The 18,353-nt window shown below is 43.4% G+C and overlaps 1 protein-coding gene across 6 annotated transcripts in view; it reads right to left on the reverse strand.

The window, feature by feature from the left end:
* Positions 1-18,353, reverse strand: part of crebbpa (CREB binding lysine acetyltransferase a) — a 68,606-nt gene that overhangs the window by 47,173 nt on the left and 3,080 nt on the right. The window lies entirely within an intron of this gene.

Here is an 18,353-nt window from a genome sequence, read left to right on the forward strand (position 1 = left end):
AATCATCAGTACTTTTATCCTATTTGACATTGGCTGAGTTTCCCAAAGAAATGTTGTGTTGCACGTACACACCCGCACACAGAAGCATGTGTGCGGCCTAACTGGCTGCATGGCAGCCAATCATACACTATGTCCTTTTTTAGGAAACACTGTCAAACACAACATAGAAATAGACAACCTAGACTAGAGCACAGCCATACCTGTCCTCATCGCGCACGTAAGGTAGCCTGGCTCCAGCCCTGAATCGCTAGCCACACCTATTAAGAAAATATGTTCTGGCGATTCAGGTCTGGAGTCTCTGCCTACGGCGTCGGCGTTAGTGCCGTTCGGACATCCGATCACAGCAGCTGATTGGCCATCAGCCCCGTCACTTGACAGCGTCAGACAACAAACATGGCTGCCCCCACTGCGGTGACTCACAACCGTATCAATTTGGCTATTAAATCGGCGTATGATAAATAGTTTAAATAGATAAATAGTTACAGAAACGACAGGAAACGACAGGTTTTATAAACATCATCCGACATATTTTACCGCTTTTGTTCACATGCTAGTAGCGCTCGTTGGCTGTGGTTTGTTTGGTTAGCAAACGGGTTAGCCATAGCCTCATGATTGACAACGTCATCTGCTTTCCTACTATTCTGATTGGTTGGTATGAACCAATCACCGAAGACTGCCGCTTTGACAACGCCCATCCCATAAACTGCTGCCGTGGGGAGGGCTTTCAGTCTGAATAATGAAGTGAAACGAAATGAAAATTCAGACCAAGTGTCAGGCTACACGTAAGCCGTAAGGCCTCCTGCATGAATACATTTAGAAGCAAACCCGTTTCCCTAAAGCCTTTTTAGCCTACACACACCTGTCTACATGAGAAATGTGAGTGTGATGTGAGTGGTAACTTTCTTCATCTCATTTAAATATAAAAACTTGTTTAGGCCTACTTCAGCATCAAAGATTTTAAATTGCCATATACACATACATATATATATATATATATATATATATTCAAATTCAATTTCAGAGGCAAAGTGATGTCAGCAAGGTAAATGTAGGGCGGCCTATATGAAAACACTACTGTCCCAGTGAATTAAATGGAATAACATTCGATTGTGGGTTAATAAATATACCGGTAGGCCTATACAAGGAGGTTAAATGGGAGGCTATTGTGCAGTCAAAGTTACCAATACAAGCTAGTTAATTCAGCATTATTTTATTGACCGGTCAGGCCGGTAGCCTACCAATATAGGCCTCAGGCCTACCACACCAGGCCTCAGGCCTACCATTGCGTGGCACATCTATGCACAGAATATCTATGTTCGCAGTGAAAGGGGGTGTTGTTGAGAAGAACCTTATGGCAGTCCATCGTTGTCGATGATGACTTCATATCTCCTGGGGGTGGGGGGTTTCAGCGCTTGTTGCGCCCACTCACTATGCATATTTCCTTTGGGAAACCCAGCCATTGATCGTTTGCTCCTGATCTGTACAGCACTTTGGTCAATCTCAGGGAGTTTTAAAAGTGCTCTATAAATAAAGTTGGATTTGAGTCAAACATGAGTCACCTGTTGAAAAAAGTGAAACAAGGTTCCAACATATTTCCACACAAAACGTTTGACACATTATTAATACATGAGGGAGCACGATATGAGATATCACACAGTATTGCACTGATATTAACCCATTTAGGCCTGACCTCAATTTTTAAAAAATCTTTAAAATCCTCCAGTTTTCTGAAATAAATATTTTCACGATTTTTCAAAAATAGCAGACCTACAAGCTCGTAGCGCGCCACTCGGTGGCGCGCTATGAGCTTGTAGATCTGCTATTTTTCAATAGCTAAATTATAACATAATGTATGTAACCACCAAAAGGGGTTCCCGCTCAGAATGGGTTAAGACTGGTGATATCAGGAAGAAGAGACACTGTCTGAACACCTGAATGTGGCCAGAGCGCTAATACTGCACTGTTTTCACTGCTGCTACACTTAAAATAACAAGTGTGAACCCATAGTCATATTCATAGTAGGTATTTGGTATATAGAGAATAGATTCATTTTGTATCGCAGAGCCCCATGAAGTAAAAAAAAAAGTGTAAAAAAAAAAGTGTTAAGTTTAATGATAATTTTACCAATCATTTTATAATGGTGATTTAAAGTGGCATGACCTTTGGGCAAGTAGACCATGATCTGTACGTGCCCGATGGGCAAGTGCCTCCGAGACCTCCGAGAGATGCGCTGGGTAAGACCACTTTTTTTTAGGTTTGAGTTGTGCAAGTTACCTTGCCATGATGTAACTACACATGTGGACAAGAAATTAAAAAATATGTTCCAGTGATCAGAATTGATAATTCAAAATATGCTCCTCATTGATTTACATTGTATGCTAAAACACTCTCAAAGTCACTCTTTTAGTACGTAAACAAACACAAACAAAGTTGATTCAGACAATATGGAGCTTCACCAAAATTCATGTGGTTTTATTTTTTCATAAAAATGTTAACGTCCTGTTGATTTTACTATTTGAAGATCTGGATCCCGATCCACGGATCCAGTCCGGGTTTTCTTCCCAATAAAATGGACAAATCAACAGGAAGTTAACATTTTTATGAAAAAATAAAACCACATGAATTTTGGTGAAGATCCATATTGTCTGAATCAACTTTGTTTGTGTTTGTTTACGTACTAAAAGAGTGACTTTGAGAGTGTTTTAGCGTACAATGTAAATCAATGAGGAGCATATTTTGAATTATCAATTTCTAATCACTGGAGCAGTTATTTTGTATTTCTTGTCCACATTTGGAGTTACATCATGGCAAAGTAACTACACAACCCAAACCTCAACAAAAGTGGTCTTACCCTTTAACCCCATTTTGGGCAGGAACCCTTTTTGGTGTTTTAAGCATTATGTTATGCTTTAGCTATTTAAAAAAATATATTTTAGAAAAATCTTGAAAATGTGGCTCAAATCTTTGAATGTATATTCTTTCAGAGCGAACGTTTTTAACTCAAATCTTTGCTTCCGAGGGGTTCCTGGAATAACATATTTTCAGATGGGGGTCAGTGGCCAATTACATGAAATATTGAGCACCACCGATACAGAAACAGAAAACAGTCAGGATTTAGAAGACATTTTTTAATTTTGACGTCAGACCTAAATGGGTTAAGACACAGATTGTGCAGCACGACTCAACTCCCCCCCCCCCCCCCCCCCCCCCCCCTCACCCCCCTTGAAATATCAATAAAACATTACAGCCAACTCTTCCCAGTGCAGCAAATATCCTTATCATTTCATCCTCCTTCCCCACTTCCCAGCCTAACTGGATGAATCCCATTATATCAACACTGCCAATTATGACATTAATGCACCAACATGCGCTCCCTGGCACTTCACCACAATCTGGCGCAGTGTCATCAGAGATGCAGTGCGATAAACAGGACACGGTGATAAACGACAGAACTCATCAACATGCATGACAAACAGGGACAGTAATGAGGAATCAAGCTGCACTTGGGAAAGAATGTTTGTGTCACACCACCGGGAAGTAGTGTGAGCATCATGTCAGCATCCCAGGGACTGTAGCGTGTTTTAAGCATGAAATGATTAAGGCAAGAGCTCTGTGAATATGGACACTAGGAGGGTACATTCTCTGTGAATATGGACACTAGGAGGGTACATTCTCTATAAGAGCTCTGTGAATATGGACACTAGGAGGGTACATTCTCTATAAGAGCTCTGTGAATATGGACACTAGGAGGGTACATTCTCTGTGAATATGGACACTAGGAGGGTACATTCTCTATAAGAGCTCTGTGAATATGGACACTAGGAGGGTACATTCTCTATAAGAGCTCTGTGAATATGGACACTAGGAGGGTACATTCTCTGTGAATATGGACACTAGGAGGGTACATTCTCTATAAGAGCTCTGTGAATATGGACACTAGGAGGGTACATTCTCTGTGAATATGGACACTAGGAGGGTACATTCTCTGTGAATATGGACACTAGGAGGGTACATTCTCTATAAGAGCTCTGTGAATATGGACACTAGGAGGGTACATTCTCTGTGAATATGGACACTAGGAGGGTACATTCTCTATAAGAGCTCTGTGAATATGGACACTAGGAGGGTACATTCTCTGTGAATATGGACACTAGGAGGGTACATTCTCTGTGAATATGGACACTAGGAGGGTACATTCTCTATAAGAGCTCTGTGAATATGGACACTAGGAGGGTACATTCTCTGTGAATATGGACACTAGGAGGGTACATTCTCTGTGAATATGGACACTAGGAGGGTACATTCTCTCAAGAGCTCTGTGAATATGGACACTAGGAGGGTACATTCTCTGTGAATATGGACACTAGGAGGGTACATTCTCTGTGAATATGGACACTAGGAGGGTACATTCTCTCAAGAGCTCTGTGAATATGGACACTAGGAGCGTACATTCTCTGTGAATATGGACACTAGGAGGGTACATTCTCTGTGAATATGGACACTAGGAGGGTACATTCTCTGTGAATATGGACACTAGGAGGGTACATTCTCTGTGAATATGGACACTAGGAGGGTACATTCTCTGTGAATATGGACACTAGGAGGGTACATTCTCTCAAGAGCTCTGTGAATATGGACACTAGGAGGGTACATTCTCTGTGAATATGGACACTAGGAGGGTACATTCTCTGTGAATATGGACACTAGGAGGGTACATTCTCTGTGAATATGGACACTAGGAGGGTACATTCTCTGGCACCATAAAGCATCCATAAAGCAAAGAGCTCTGTGAATATGGACACTAGGAGGGTACATTCTCTGGCACCATAAGCATTCATAAAGCAAAGAGCTCTGTGAATATGGACACTAGGAGGGTACATTCTCTGTGAATATAGACACTAGGAGGGTACATTCTCTGTGAATATGGACACTAGGAGGGTACATTCTCTGGCACCATAAAGCATCCATAAAGCAAAGCCGAGATGGCAGTTTTTTTTGTTGACAAAATTAGCACACCAATTAGACTAATTGGCAAACAGTGTTTCCCGCAGGAAAAAGCTTTGTTCCGGTGCTGGCCGAGGGGGGAATCTCCAGCGCCAAAAGGCGATCTCTGCGGTAAAAGTTAAACTCAGTCTTGATTCGACTAGATAAATCCTGAATCGGGGACAGGCCTAACTACTTCCCTCCTACTCCCTGGAAAGGGGAAACAAACTGTACATCATTATACAATAACCAGAATTCTTGCCCCAAAAAAACACTCTTTGCCCCCAGCAGTTCTTGTATTCATGCATTTGTTTTACTGAGGTTAAGGTTGGGAATAAGGTTAGGCATAGTTTTACTGAGGTTAAGGTTGGCAATGGTTAGGTCTAGGACTCTAGGCATAGTTTTACTGAGGTTAAGGTTGGCAATGGTTAGGTCTAGGACTCTAGGCATAGTTTTACTGAGGTTATGTGAGGATACATTTAGAAATCCTTGATGGAGAGTCTTGGCGACCGTTCCGAGGTCGCCGGATTTGTGACCTCGTGTTCTTGTATTCCATTATACTACATGGCATCAACCATACAGTAAACAATCACGATAAACGGACAGCAAAACAATTTCTCTCTTGATGCGGCAGAGAAAAGCAATTCCATTTCCTTCTTACCAATAGCAGCATTGCTCCTAGGGAAGTGGATGCCCAACAGGGCCACACTATTGAAAGAAGGGAGACAGACGTGTGTGGCATGACAGGTACTGAGTGGCCGAACCACCAGGCAGAGCCTGATCACTTTTGAGATGGTACTACTACTGTAGCCTGGCTAATAAGCCAGACCGAATCAGCAGTTGGCAAGAAAAAATTGCCTGCCGGCGGATTACGGTCTGGAGAGGCTCAATTGTACGCCCATTTCCTACACCAGAGAACTGGTGTGGCCAATCGGGACACGTTATGCAATATGGGCGGGCCTTGGTACAGTGACGTTCAATGCTTGAGACCTTTGACTGACAGTAGCTCTAACCAATTGCGTCAAAGAGAAAATGTTTGACCCCGCCCCCCGGGAAACAAGATCCATACACAGCATCTCCAGACTCAAATACCACACGACAGTGTGATTTGAGTCTGGCTTATTAGCCAGGCTACTACTACTGCAGACCAGCATAAGCCAATTTCTTCCCCCGCAAATAATACTTAAGCTCCAAATAAAATCTCCATTGTGCAATACATGGCCCCGAACGTTAAACATGGGGAATTACAATAAACTGCTGTGAGAAAGGAAAACAAGTCAGCTACCCCCCTATGGCTTCCCCTGGCTCCCCATCCTACCCAACAGACTATGGCAGCCAACGCCAGGAAAACTTAGTGATATCAAGTACGTTGTAGGAATGTAGGTAATCACGTTGTGCACAGATACAGCCAGGTTGTGACAGACATTGTTTACACTGGGAAAAGTAATCCACTGATCTGAGAAACATACATATATGAGGAGAGGGTGAACAGATGTTTAAAGGGTGGGAGAGGTACGAACTACGAAGGCGTTTCAACTATTATGGCAGGAGCTCAGGTAGAGACTAGAGAGCCCTTAGTCTTTGGAGGAAGGTAAGAATTGGGCCAGAAAAGAGGAGGAAAAACAGTGATCGTCTCATGGCAGTTATGTGCATATACTTATCTATAGGTTCCCAAACATTTAGTTCAAGACCCAAAAAGGAGAATTAGACATTTGCCTGTGACCCTAAACTTGTGAAAATAGATCTCCACACTCAGTCACTCACAAGGCATCGCCCCGCGTTGAGATTCTAGATCTGCCGTTTTCACTACTTAACTATATTTTTGTATTCATGGAAATTGTTTGATTTATTTTATTCATGAAATACTTTTGAAATATGTTAGAATTAATTTAATTTATGGAGAGTTGTGATTATTATTTTTACTTTTTTTTATATTTTGAAATTATATCATATGTATATATAATAATTTATCATTTTTATTATATTATTATTTTATGGAAGACAAAAAGGGTGATATTTCCTTTTTAATTGGTCCACGACCCACTGTTTGGTTAACAGTGATCTATAGCATCAATGAAACCTTCACAAAGCACATCAGGCTATCCCACAACGTAACTTTCCAAGTGTCCTCCTTTGAGCAGAGTGCTGCCAGCTAACCGAGTGCATGTGCTCTGCATTGGGAGAGGACAGAGCAGCAGAGCAGACAGTGCAGGGTAGTTTCCCCTGGCTTGCCTTCTGTTGCTGCTGGATGTCTTCATTGAGATTCAAGCGAGATTCAGCCTTTAATGAGGCCACTTGGCGCACACACTTCCCTAAGTAAACACAGCCTCGCTGCTCTGCATTGCTGCCCCTCCCTGGCATCAGGCAAGCAGGTGCTCCATGTGGAAGAAGCCAGGCTGGGGGCCAAGAGGCCATTCATCTTCCCCTGTCCATCTTTCTTCACTCAATCGCCTCCACTTACCCTCGACCGCCCGGGGATGGTTGGTCCTCGCGGCAGCCTGGACTGCTCTTTCACAGTGCATTAGCGTTCATTTAAACCACAGACATTCAAACCGTGGGCTTGCAATTATTTCTGAATGGGGATATAGTATGCTCTTCAAGACCTTGCCCCAGGCTACTTGGCAGGAGACCAAAATGCAAAGCAATGTTTTGGTTTGGGTCACGCCATGCAGGGAGGGGAGACACCCTTCTCTGGGGAGACCCATTCAGAGGCGCAATGCTCATCTCACCTAGTAGCCAGACATTTGCTCTTCCTCTTCCACCCGCTCATGACTAGTTTCACCTACACTTCTCCCCTTTTGTACTTTCCTCATTTCTTTGGAGTTCCCTCCCTACCACTGCTTGCTAACCCATCTTCTCTAGTGGGATTTTCTGTTCGATCCCTGGTGACTTTCTTCTAGGAGTTATGGCTATAAATAGCCTCACTGGTAGACAGTGGTGGCTCTCGTAGCCCCAGCAGTGGTCCAGACTGTGGCCGTCTGTCATCCTGCCCCAAGGCAGAGTGTCTGGCCTGGAAGGGACAGGTGCAGCAGCGCAGCGGGCCCACTTGCTGCTCTGCATCTTAGCAGCGGGGCAGCTAAACACTAGGATTGCTGCCTTATACACATCATTCTAACCATTCACACTAATGTGAGGGCAGAACATATAACAGTAATTTAAAGACTTCCAGCATTGCTTTTGAAAGTGGCAAGGAATCATAATAGGTATCAAGGTATCATAATAATCCTTGATAAATGCATGAATCCTTGAAGTAAATGCCTTCTTAGAATCTTTAGATCAGCCCCAGAGGGGTAACCAAAAATGTTGGAGGGGTTGCCAGTTGCATTTCTGAATATGAGCAAAGTAATGAAAATCTGAATAAAAATAAATACATCCCTGTGTTCTAAATTCATATTTTAGTAAAAGCACAGTCACAATACAGAATATTTAGGTAATTAGTAGGTAAAAGCTTTCGGTCTGCGTGTGTGGCACTGAAAACTTAGTTTTTCACTGACGTGCGTCAGAACCTCAGGCTCAGACATATAGGGCTGATCAATGCACATCCTCAACTTGCCCACTGTGATCTTCTCACTTGCGGGTCGAAGTTGTCAGTGTGGGGTGTTAGGGTAACACCTCCGGTGTTAGGTGTGTGATATCTTTTTATGGATCTTAATTATCTTACCAATAGCAGGATGCATCCAGCACATTGTTCCATCCACCGTCCACAGGCTGTTGAGAGCCACTGTTTCATGTACAGTATTAATTTGCGACAGTTTCCTTACATATATTAACTTTTGGCTGTTATCATATGAATGTTTTTGAGTGGTGCAACCACTCCTATAGACAGCTATGATTGTGGCTGGGTCTGTCCTTGTGTCCCTGTGTCCGAGCACGAAACAGTACAGTACCACTCACTTCAGATGGGTCTGATTTATTATGTGGAAAAGGGAGGGGTACATCCTCCTCCTTGTGCTGCAGGGAGCGCTGAGCCTGTGTGAATGGTCCGTCTGCCTGTTCTCCCTTGTTTTAGTTTATTTATTTATTGTTTTATAAAAAATGTCTCCTGTTCAAATAAGGCAGCATTTTTCTGATTGCTACATGAGGGTACAGATTGTTGCGCCTGTTTTGCGGGTTTCTCTCTGCAGTAATAGTTTGCAGTAATAGTTTGTGGCTGAAGTGTTGCCGGTGCCGCTGCAACATTTAAGCAGCTAGTCTTATGCTGCCCGTAGGTGCGCACGATATGCACACTTTCAGTGCAAAAACTCCTCTAGTCCCGAAACGGTCCCGGCTGAGATCAATTTATGTCCCAAATAGATATTTTATAGTCCCTGGGACCCCCTTAGTGTGGAGCCCTGTGAGACGGTAACAAGTTGTGTGCGCAGTTCAGTTCGGCAAGTCATAGACCGTGACGCATGTGCGCCGCCTACGCCCACCAACCCTACCCCTGCGGTTTCAACTCAGCTCCATGGTTTCCCTTTCCGTGATGCGCTGGCCTGAGCATATACACGGACAGCGGACACACGACATTCACAGAGAAACAACATGGAGCAGCGGACACAACATTCAAGGAGAAACAACAAAAACAGAACGGAACAACACACAACCTGCCCAGCGCGGAAAACACACAGTGGCCAAAGATATACGCACTCGGATCACACTGCGACACACCCGTGTGGCAACATGGACCGCGCGGCGGTAGAGTGCACCGCAGGCGTTGTTCCATTTCCATTTGTCCGTTCTAACTAATACATTTTAGTTTAACGGTTAATGAACGTTAACGAGGGGTTGTTTTTGTCAGGCATCATAAAATTAAATCAGAATTAGCTAACTGAAAAATCCAAAAGAAAATGTTTCACATTTCTTCAGAGCAATATTAAACCCATTTTGGGCGGGAACCCCTTTTGGTGTTAGCAGTATGTTGTGATTTAGCTATTGAAAAATAGCAGATCTACAAGCTCATAGCGCGCCACTCGGTGGCGCGCTATGAGCTTGTAGGTCTGCTATTTTTTGAAAAATCGAAGAACGACTGACATAGAAACATAGCTTTTCCAGAAAACTGTCAGGATGTAGAAGACATTTTTAGAATCTGATCTCAGGTCAAAATGGGTTAATGAGAAGAATATATATCCCGTTTCCCAGCAGCTGCCACTCAGTGAGTGAAAGGAATCCAGAGGGAAAGCCAATTCAAACAGCAAGCAAATAAGATCTCCCTTCTTCCACAGTTAAAACTCTCCTCAAGCGCAGAGAGGTGCTCTGCATCAAGTGTCAGTGAGTTCATTCATTTAGATGACATTTGCATTAGACACCACCAAGTTGTAACAACTAAATACACAGAACTAAACATTTGGTCCTGCATTGTTGCTTAACCCGAAGTCCAAAATACAGCTTTAGGGCACGGTCACACTGCACTTTTATTCTACCTATCAGTCTGCCAATGCATTTCAATGGGAATGGAGCGAGTTGCTGCCATTTGCGGATTTCTGCAAAAGAAAATGTTCCATTCCCATTGAAATGAATAAGGCGCTTGGCAGAATCTACCATCATAGGTAGAATAAAATCACACCTGTGTGAAGTGAGTGGTGCAACTCTGTGTGGGGGTCCCCGGAAGTTCCAGACCCACAGGCACAGGGTGCCGGCCCGTTTACGGCTAGCCGCCCCACGTCCGAAAAGGTGGAGAAATGACATTAACTGTGTGGGGGTCCCCGGAACATCCAGACCCTCAGGAACGTGCCCAGGGCGCCTTCCCTGTTCCGGCAAGCCGCTCCGTGTCCGAAACGGTCGAGAAATGATAGTTACTGTGTGGGGGTCCCCAGTGGGTTCCTCTACTGTACTGTACTGTACTGTCACACCCGAAATCATCATATACAATAAATGTGTGTGTGCGTGTTAGGCTGCAGTGACACTTGTGGTGAAAACCAACCAAACGCTATTTCCGTGCTCGGACACAGCCAGGGACACACATACAGCAGCTGTCTATAGGTGCTACCTAAAAAGTGCTACCGTGCCCAATCTGCCCATGTGTCATTTGATTCGTTTCAGAAAGTGGCTTACAGCCAAGGGTGTCAACGAATATTCCATATTAAAATATTCCTTCGAATAAGAATGTTTGACTATAAAAAAGTTTGAATTCATGAAAAATGATCTGCTGTGCAAGTTCTCACGATACTCTGGGCGCATGTAAGCTGCACGTAAACGGCAGCTGGTCTCGCGAGGCGAGATCACAGAGCAGTCAGTAGTAAGTTTAAGGGCCAATTCATACTCCTATTTTAGAGCAGAATAAAAGTCGGTTCGGCTCTGTAGGGGGGGGGGGGGGGGGGGGGGTACCGTCCTAAAGTCGGCTCTTCGGTGCTACTGGAGTATGAATCGGCCCTTAGAGATTGCAAGCAGCAGTATCACGTATCCTAACGCGAGCCGATACAAGTTCTCACCGCTTTGCTGATGCAACGTGGTGTGGGCTTGTAGAATAGCTGCGTTAGCCATGGGACACCATCATACGACGGATGAATCAGCTGCCTTGATGTAAACAGTAACACACTTCACACCGCAGATAAACCCTAACCGCACTTGATTGGGTCTCCTCTAAAAAGGTGCAGCTGTGGTGGGTTGCTTAAATCTAGAATTGCTGTTCTGTCATGTAATATTCACATCATCATAACAAAACCACCCATTCCATTATACTTTTTAGGGCCACTAAAGGGGTGATCTGTAAAGAACAGTATTTGTCAGTATTATGTCCCCCAACATTTTCCCCTAATATAATCTATTTTTTGCGTTCCACACAAATTTGTATGATATCTTTCAATGAGGCATTACCCCAGGTGAAGGAGTTTTATTTATGTATTTCGTGGTCTTGTTCACGAGTGAGGGGAGGATGGAGGCGATCAGCCGGAGAATCAGAGGGGCGGTATTGGGGTGTACCACACTGTTGTGACGAAAAGAGAGTTGAGCCAGAAGTCAAAGCTCTCCGTCTACCGAGCAATCTTCGTTCCTACCAACAAAGTGTGGGTCAAGACCGAAAGAATAAGGTTGCAAATACAAAGCGGCCGAAAAGAGTTTTGGTGACTGGCATCTCCCTTAGAGATAGGGTGAGAAGTTCAGTCGCATGAGAGTTTGAGACTGATTTGAAAATGTTCAACTGGCATTTATTCCTCGCCGTAGTGGGAATGTGCATGCACAATTTCATGGAAATCAAATCACATTTTGTTCAAAACGGAGCACTCCTGGGAACTTTGGAAGCCACAAAGTGGCACCTACAGATTTGTCCAAACATCATGCACATCGGTACAGTCTCTCTATAGCCATTAAAAAAAACAGTTCTTTCAGATTTTTGAGGGGTGCTAGGTGAATTCCCACACAAACTTTTAAACTATGGGAATTCACTTTGTCTTCAATGTGTGCGTTTACTAGGGATGGAGCTCGTTAAGGTTTTATTGATAACGATCACCTTATTGAGCAGGCTTATTGAGCCGGGTCCTTATCGAGCCCACTATCGAGCATTTGCTATTATTTTGTGGAAAGAACAGAACCTTATTTGTATTGACCAGTTGTGAGAGTTTGTATGCCAATAAACAGTTCTAAGGTGTACACACACACACCACACACACACACACACACATATATATGCTTATTATATTTTAATAATCTTCTCTTTATTTTAACCAACCAAGACATCCCTTTGCACTACATTTTACTATAGGCCTTATACAGTACCTTTCTAACAGACAGAGGGAACTGTTCATTGTGTACAGTCACTTTGAAAGTGAAATGTATACATTGTACGGCGGTCTCGCGCACCAAAAATAGCCAATCTACAAGCTCACAACGCGTCTGGTTGCACCGCGTTGTGAGCTTTTAGCTCTGCCTTTTCGGCAACGATAGACTCAGACTGAGCAGTTGCACATTGAATACGTCACGTATTATGTGAGACTATTCAATCGATTCGCGGGAGATACAGTATTATAACTCTATGGCAGGGAGATTTGAGTTTCCCAAACGTATTATATGAATTGGATTAATAATTTATGGCAACGTCTTACCGTGCTTGCATTGGGCAGCAAGCACGGTAAGCACAACATGCGTTGGGTGGAATAGCAGGATGTCTGTTCCGCTGCAGCAGCTGAGGCTCCCGTGTTGTTTCGACTCGGTGCAGACATGCAAAGGTATCGCATTTGGGTTTAATTGTCGAAATGCTCCCTTTCGTGCATGCAACAACTGTGGTAGGCTACATTATTGCATTTAGCTCCCCTCTTGTCTTTTTTTTTTATGTTACCAAACTTTTCACCCGTTCCACCATACTTCCACCACGGCAAACGATAACGAACCACGCAACCACCCGTCACGTCCAAGCCCCCTTTATAGCGAGCGGCCCATGACGTCAGCCGCTGCGGCTATACCCGATAAGAGGCTCGACAAGCCAAACGCTTATTGATACTCGGGTCTCGATAAATGCCGAACCGGGTATGTAATGGACCCGATTTTCAGGCTCCATCCCTAGCGTTTACACAAACCCTCAAAGCTGGACATAGGAGGGGCTAGCCTAGTACCCCTCAAAAATCTGAAAGAACCGTTTTGTTTAATGGCTATAGAGACTGTAGCGATGTGCATGATGTTTGGACAGGTAGGTGTACTGTCAAAAAATGTTTAGTGGCGCTATAACAGGCTGGCCCATGTGAAAAATGTGGTGCATAGTTTGGCTGCTATTACGCCAACGATGAGATTAGCCGTTCACGGATTGACAGTCCAAAACATACTCTCCCCTATGACTTCGGCCTGGTGGAGACAATAATATTCCCAATGGTGTTACAGGCTAGACCGACGTTGCACAGGGAAGCCACGCCGCCATTGGATATCGTCATAACTTTTTTTAATCTCTTCATTAAAATTGTAGCTTTTCCAAATGAATAAAAAATAAATAGAAAATGAACTTTTTAGAGAGACAGAGACTTCGCTGACCATTTGGTTGCCTTACTCATGTTTGTGCCACCCCCCCACCCCAACAAGAGCGCTGCGTTTCCTCATGCAGATCGGCTACTTTCGCAGTTTGTGAGGACACACACACACGGGAGCTCGTTATTATGCGGCCACGCCAGAGAAAGATAATATTATGAGGATCGGCTTGGCACTTTTTGCCACATTTTGTTGCCCTCCTCGGCGTGTTGCCTTATACACAGTGCGTGTTGTGTGTATGCCTAGCGGCGGCGCTGGTTCCGTAGCCCGTACGTTTCCTAGCGACAATGGGCTGTCCATCCACCACACTAAGCGCTGATAGCCACAAGTCAACGTTGTAGCAACGGACAGCGCTCTAAACTAAACAATGTTACATAAAAACTTTGTGTTTGTGAAAGTTTAAACGTAACTTTCAAGTGAAGTTTATGGGGGGGAAGGGAGGGAGTAGTCTTGGCTACCTCTGCGCTGAACCAATGTAGTCCATCAGTCTCAGCGTGACTTACACACACACAAAAAAGTGTTTGAGACTTGACGTAAATAGTAAGAGAAATCTATGAAAATCTGGGAACTAAATCGTTACCAAGAAATTTCTTCACCAATGGGTTTCTAAAGGTGTCTAATAACATGTACTAAAAGTTTGAAATTCAACTCCCGTGGGAAAATTGAGTTATTAGCATAATATGTGACCATACCCATAACATCCTATATAAAAGGCAAAAAAGTCCAAATTTCATCATTCTTTAAGTAGCATGTGACATATGAAACTAGTAATTTCATGATTCTGAATCCATTCCAAGCATTAGTTTTGCACAAAAAACACTCCTTGGGAGGAAAACGGCCACACAAACGTGATGAGGTCAGCACATTTGGTCAACTGGATATGGCCTAATTTAGCCCAAGGAGTGTTTTTTGTGCAAAACTAATGCTTGGAATGGATTCAGAATCATGAAATCACCCTAGTTTCATATGTCACATGCTACTTAAAGAATGATGAAATTTGGACTTTTTTGCCTTATATAGGATGTTATGGGTATGGTCACATATTATGCTAATAACTCAATTTTCCCACGGGAGTTGAATTTCAAACTTTTAGTACATGTTATTAGACACCTTTAGAAACACATTGGTGAAGAAATTTCTTGGTAACGATTTAGTTCCCAGATTGGTCAAATACCTGATAAAATGCCCTTACTAAAAGCACACCAGACGGAACACAACACACACGTAAACCAGACCCGGCTGGTTGTGAGTGTGACAGACAGACGGACAACTTGGATGGAAATTTGCGTTTTTTGATGCACATTACGCTGCCATTCTCTCTATTGCTTCCGTAAACAATAATGAGGGGCACCCAACGCATGTCACGTGACACGGTTTGGCCGGTTAAGCCGACGAGACCTTCAAGATTTCATGAAACCGTATTGAACTGTTAAAACCGCACAAATTGGGTGGTGTGGCAGCGGCGATGTTCATATTAACTTTCTGTGAGCAGTGCATGCACTCAAACTATATTGTTGATCATGCGTGACGTGATGATAAAAGCATTTGTTTTCACATCAGTAGGTCAGCATTCAGGAATTTTATTTATGGAGGACAAAATAAAACATTCGAATGGCAATTTCAATATTGGCAAATGTGCAGGTTTCTCAGCCGTTCAATAACACTAGTTAATTAGCCCCATGTGTGTGTTTATATCCACACTGGTTGTAGCTGGTATGGTAGAGCTCTCCGAATAACCTGCTACGGCATGGCTAGTTGGCTACAATGAGGAGCAATGATTGGGGAATGGTAGGTATTGCTAGCTGCAGAATCCGACAAAAAAAGAAAGGGGTTGGTGGTGTTCTGTGCACCAGACAGTGGCACACCACTCAAACAGTGACTGATATTTGACAGACATAAAGAAGAACAAGGACATTAATAATGTTTCTGGTAGTTGTATAGCCACACCGGACTTAATACTTTGAGGAATATATTTGCCCGGTGCCACGGTTACAACTTTATCCTAGGGAAGGTGCCACGGTTACAACTTTATCCTAGGGAAGGTGCCACGGTTACAACTTTATCCTAGGGAAGGGGTGGGCAATTATTTTCCCAAGGGGCCAAATGAGAAACAGAAGATATTGTGGAGGGCCGGTGGCCGGGCCAAAAGGCTGAAATCAATTCTGCATAACATTCATTTTATTTCTATATAAAAAGCAGTAAATGGCATTGTTTTGACAAGCTGGTAAGATTTTACGTTATTATTACCTCCAACTCCAGTAAATAAAATAACAAAGGGCCGTATTTGGTCCCTGGGCCGTGTAATGACCAGTTCTGTCCTAGGGGAAACACAGGCATCCTTGATCCTTGTTAATGAAGGATGTACAATTCCAAGCTTAAATAGAAAGGATAGATATTACAATTCTTAGTCAACAAAAACATTAGGTATAGAGTATGCGCGTGTCATCATCATACCCGAAAGTCATCTGGGAACGCCTACTGAGTGGCAAAAACCTACTTTCTGGCCTTGACATCGGATTGCATTAGACATTAAACTCACTTCGCCACTGTCTTTGCCACTAACTTTATGCATGCGCATAAACTCCATTTCATTTTCCAACAATCCTTTCCCTCCAATTCTCTATCATCAACGTATGCACTGTCTTCAAACAGAAAGAGCAGGCAACTGCATATGGGAACTGCAAATTATAAGCACAGCTTTCTTTGGGAAGGGTGGGTGACACACCCCCTTCATCACCACTCATTTACTCTCCTGCCCCTTCCACTGTTTTTCTCCGGGTTTTTCCTCCTTGCCTGCAGGCACAAACCTAAATGGCTCCATTAGAGGCTGCGTCATGAGCTTGCGTCTGCCTGGTGGGCCATAAATGTGCCATTTAGGCAGCAGTGAGTGAACCAACACACTGAGGGCAGAAGCATGCAGCATTCCCATGACTGACACACGCAGTTGAACTAGCAAACAAGGTTTGAAGGCGGCAAGACATTTATACTAATCATGTATGAGTTATTTCCTGTTGTAAGGTTATGGAATCACATATTTTATATGTGAATCGGAAGAGAAAAGCATGACATAATTCAGGGGTTGACACTAAGGTCTCAGAAGCCCTTACCCATCGGGCAAGTACTGGCAAGTTCTACTTGGTCATGCCTGCTTGCCTGAAAAGTAAATCACATTCATGTTAAATCCAATCGATAACTGTTGAGTGGGGACAGTCACTTTGAAAATCTGAATGAGCACAAACTGCTAGTTGTAAAAAGGTAGCATCACTTCTTCATGTTCTTCATGAATAACCAATCATGTTTAATGAAGATGGTTGCTTCCTCATTCAAACGCACTTGCCTGTCTTGCAACCTGAAAGCAAACTCCACTTGCCCGAATGTTTTATTTACTTGCCACGGGCATTCGGGCAACCATTCGTAGAATAATTGGAGCTATCCAGTTCCAGTTAATCAGTTAATCACTCCAGTACATTGTTTGACACATTATGAGCGTGTACATCTGGTATTTCCGGGGAATACATTTGGTGTAGACTAGACTGTACAGGGACAAAAAAGGTAATAAGTATAGACCCTGAAGTGTTTTTTTAGTAATCCTCTGAAACCTATCCTGCGTGTTAAATGTAAAAACAAAACCTAGAACCACTTTACAAATAACCAAAAACGAAATAACATAAAAACTGCCGTAATTCCGGGTAGGGGTTCAGCTGGTTAGGGAGAGAGCATGTGTTCATGTGTGGTTTAACCTGTCTCTACTTTTATTGTATACTTGTGATAAATTACTCTAATATTTTTATATTTTAATAATAAGTCTGTGGTCCGTCTAGTGTGTATCTACAGCCTCTGGTTACACTTGCAATGGATTATTTGCCAGACAAGGGGGCAGAGGAACCCTGCTGTGCAACAGCTGGCCTCAATGAGGGAGAGAAAGCCTGTTTTTGCCCTCCGTCACAACAATGAAAAGTACCCCCATCAACAACTACATCAAAAATACACAACACACATGTAATGTAATTAAACTAAGACAAATCAATTACTTCCCAGTGCGCATGTACGTACAGACACCAGAAACATTTGCCATCATACACCCCAAAATGAGGCATGCAACCTAATACAGGGCCCCTTGCAGAAGGGAAAGGCCAAATGTCAGGGCAAAGGGGTGTTGCATGAGAAGCTCCAAGCATGACCGTTGCCACAGTGAGCTAGCATGCTCTTTGTCTGCAATAATTTACTGTTGATGATGCTCCACAATGTTGTCCCACCGGACCTGTTCGATCACAATTGCCAACTGGGAAGCACTTGGGGCACTATTAGAGCCCAACTGATGCCATTTATTCTGGTCAGCTACCGATTCCGATTTTGGAGAGTCCTAGTAGATCACCACAGATTACCCATAGTTTGATAGATTTAAAACCGATTTAACTTTATTTAACCAGTTAAGCCCTGTACCC

This window comes from Electrona antarctica (genome assembly GCF_951216825.1).
Source record: "Electrona antarctica genome assembly, chromosome: 4".
NCBI lineage: Eukaryota > Metazoa > Chordata > Actinopteri > Myctophiformes > Myctophidae > Electrona > Electrona antarctica.